We start from the raw sequence: 3,489 nt of genomic DNA, 5'->3' as shown, positions 1-3,489 counted from the left end.
TTACATTTCATTTATTATTTCATTATTATTTCTTTATTTCATTGACTTATTCATGACTGTAACTAAATTTTAAAATAAAGTGTTTAACTGTTATGTTAAGCTAAACAATTTGATTACAAATTGTTCTATATTCTGTTGCATGTCTATACAAAAGTTGTTCAGAATTAAAGGTTACTCAGGTTCAGTGGTTCCCAACCAGGGAGAAATCTTCCAAGGAGGAATTTCATAATCTTAATTTGGGAATGGGATCAGTCTGATTATATTTGATTGCTAATTCAGATCCATCTGTATCTTCAAAATAAGAATTTAAGGTATGCTTTCTTAAATGGACAATAACAGTTAAAAAAATTTAAGTAATAATGCATTCAGAATTTTAAAAAATAACTTTCGTTTTCAGCTATAATGGGAAATGATACTAACTGATGTCACTCATGCTCAGCTGCCGTTTGCACAAAAAGCCATTGTGTTCTTGCTTTTGTTTGAATTTTCGTAATCAAATCCAACTATTTTGAATTACAAATAAATAACAAAATAAATATCATAACAAAAATATGTACAATGTTAATTATGCCTCTATGTAGCTTACTGTAAATAGTATGATATAATCAATTTTATTAAATTATTCAATTTCAGGTATACCCATTGAACTGTTGTTAATAGTTGACAAAATTTTTATGCTCTGAATATTTATGATTTTTTTCGTTAAATAAAAAAGGTGTAAGGATGAGTTATGGGTACCTGGTATTACTTATTCATATGATGCTTTATAAATTAAAATAATTTTAATCTTTAAATTTTTTAACCATGTTAGATGCATTTCAAAATATAATTCAGCTATTTTTTTAGATTTATTTTTATGTTATAAATTCCCAAATTTAAGCGAAAGAAATGTTTAATTTTTTTTAAAAAAAAAAACGTTTTATATTTGTAAAAAACTAATGTTATTGGATTTTTTCCAGCTTTAATTTAATGCTGTGAATTATTTACAGCAGGGGTCCCCAACCCTATGCCCGCGGGCACCATGGCGCCCGTCGATCGGTCTAGATGCGCCCGCTGCTTGTGCCCAACGATAAAATATTTCAGTATGCTATTTTCCCATAAAATGCTATGCAATTTTTTTTCTTCCTTTTCCAATATCAATGATAAACACAACCAAAATAGAAATCGCAAGGAAAACGACCTCCATCCCCGCAGATATAATGATAGATTTATACATTTAATTAAAGAAATAAAAAATTATCTTGCTGCCAAAAATCAAATATTTTTAGCACTTAGAAATCCTCCTTCGCTAGCAGATTTGTCTTTTGCTATAGACATAATGAAAAAATTAAATCATTTAAATTTGGAGCGGCAGGGAAGGACAAACATATAGCAAGAATGATAAGGGCTATAAACTCGTTGAGAGCTAAACTAGTTTCGTGGGTATCACATTTGAGAATGAAATCTCTTGTGCATTTTCCAAACATGAAGAAAGTTATAGACGACAGTTAAATTAACTTATCAACATTTGTCATCAACCTCCAATTGCTTCAAGATCAATTTGAAAAGCGCTTTCAACAATTTAATATCAAGCCCAGGGTTCGTTGATTTAAATCAAATGATTTATTTAAAAAAATCATTGATTTAAATCAACTAATTTTTTTATCTACATATATTGATTTTAAAAGTTAAAAAACAGTGCTTTAAATTTTTGATACTTTTATTATTTTCTTTTCTTAGTATTAAAATTTAATTTAAATAAATTGCTGCATTAATTAATTTTAGTTAACGAAATTACTTTCTTGCTGTGTGTTAAATTCCAGCACATTTGAAATTACATTTTTAAAAATCTTTTGATTCTTGAGATTGAAAGTACATTTAATGCTGTCTCAATATAGACTTGCATAGCTTTAGAAAGTAATTAATAAATTTCAAAAGTAATTATTTTCAAAAAATGAAACAAATAATGTTAATTAAAATTCTACCTTTTGAATGATAAATCGTAAATTAAAATCTACATCATATTTTATTGGTGGAAAATGTATATTTCTGAAGCTTGAGGTTATATTAAAAAGAAATTACCCTTATATGCCAAAAGCAGAAAAAGAAAAAAAAAGGGCTGATGAATTCAGATGTTTTTTTTTCCTAATATAGTGTCATTCTTCCCTTTTAAACTCTTTAGAAGTCTATTTGATGCAGTAGGGTTATTAACTGGTATTTTTTTCTCATAATATATTTACAGTATCTTTGACATTATCTGATTTTCTATAAAGAAATTTTGTGAAAAAGAATTCCAATGAATACATAGATTTTCTAATTTTTTTTTATCTTAACTTATCTATTTTGATATAGAATTAAAAATGAATATTTTAATATAAAAATATATAGATTAAATATTTATTTATTTTTTGATGAATGACTACATTTATAAACACAGTCTGCTACATTTATTTTGTCATTTTAAAAATGAAGAGAAAAAAAAAGAAATCACAATTTTAAATTAAAGTTATGGTTTGCTAACTGAAACTTTGTTTTAATAGTTAAAGCACAGGGGTCTGTCCAAGCCGGTACTTTACAAATTCAACTTTAGGAAAAATGATAGAATAATCACACAAAATACTTTCTCTTAAAATTTTATTTTTGTATCTCGTAAGAAACAATAAATCCATATTTTTACTATATTTGTGTTGATTTTTTAATATAATTTTTAATTTTCACAAAATAGGTACCTTTCAGAAAAACCCAAACAGACCCCTGAAGTATTCTTTAAATTCTCTATTTCATCTAGTCTTTAAATTTTAATCATGCATTTGTTTCAAAATGGTTGCTATGCATTCAAAGCCATGTATTATTATGAAAAATTATTTTAGTAAGAGCTTCTAAAACATTGTTACAATATAGTTTTAATATTAAGTTAATTTGATTAAGCATTTATAATTTTTTTTAATCATAAATTAAAGTTCTTACAGTATATTTGAATAAAAATCAAAAAAATCTGATTTAAATCAAAAAAATCGGATTCTTTTGATTTTTTTTAAAAAAAATCAAAAAAATCACGAACCCTGATCGAGCCTATGATCACCTTTTTTGTAAATCCTTTTACCAACCAAATAAACGCAACCCAAATAGCAACATACATTTCAAAATTTCTTCAAGTAAGGCGAGAAGAAGTGGAGATATAAATTTTGGATCTTCAGCATGACATTATCCTCAAAACTATTATATTTGAATCTGAAAAATGAGAAATTCTGGAATACAGAAATAAGTTTCCATTCTTAAAAAGAGCAGCATATAAAATAAAGTAGTTTTTTGGTTGCGCATATCATTGTGAATCATTGTTGCATTGTGAATCATTGCTTTCGACAATGAATATCATAATATCAAAATATAGATTACGACTTACAGATGAACACCTTGACAATTCTTTGCTAGCAGGAATTTCATCATAGTCTTCCAATTCTGAAGTGCTAGCCAGTGAATGCAATGCCAAAGATCACTTTGACTGTATTT

Source organism: Parasteatoda tepidariorum, chromosome 11, assembly GCF_982258835.1.
Source record: "Parasteatoda tepidariorum strain Cologne lab strain chromosome 11, Ptep-v5.0, whole genome shotgun sequence".
Taxonomy (NCBI): Eukaryota; Metazoa; Arthropoda; class Arachnida; order Araneae; family Theridiidae; genus Parasteatoda; species Parasteatoda tepidariorum.
The sequence above is the reverse complement of the archived record's forward strand: the minus strand, read 5'-3'. Positions refer to the sequence as shown.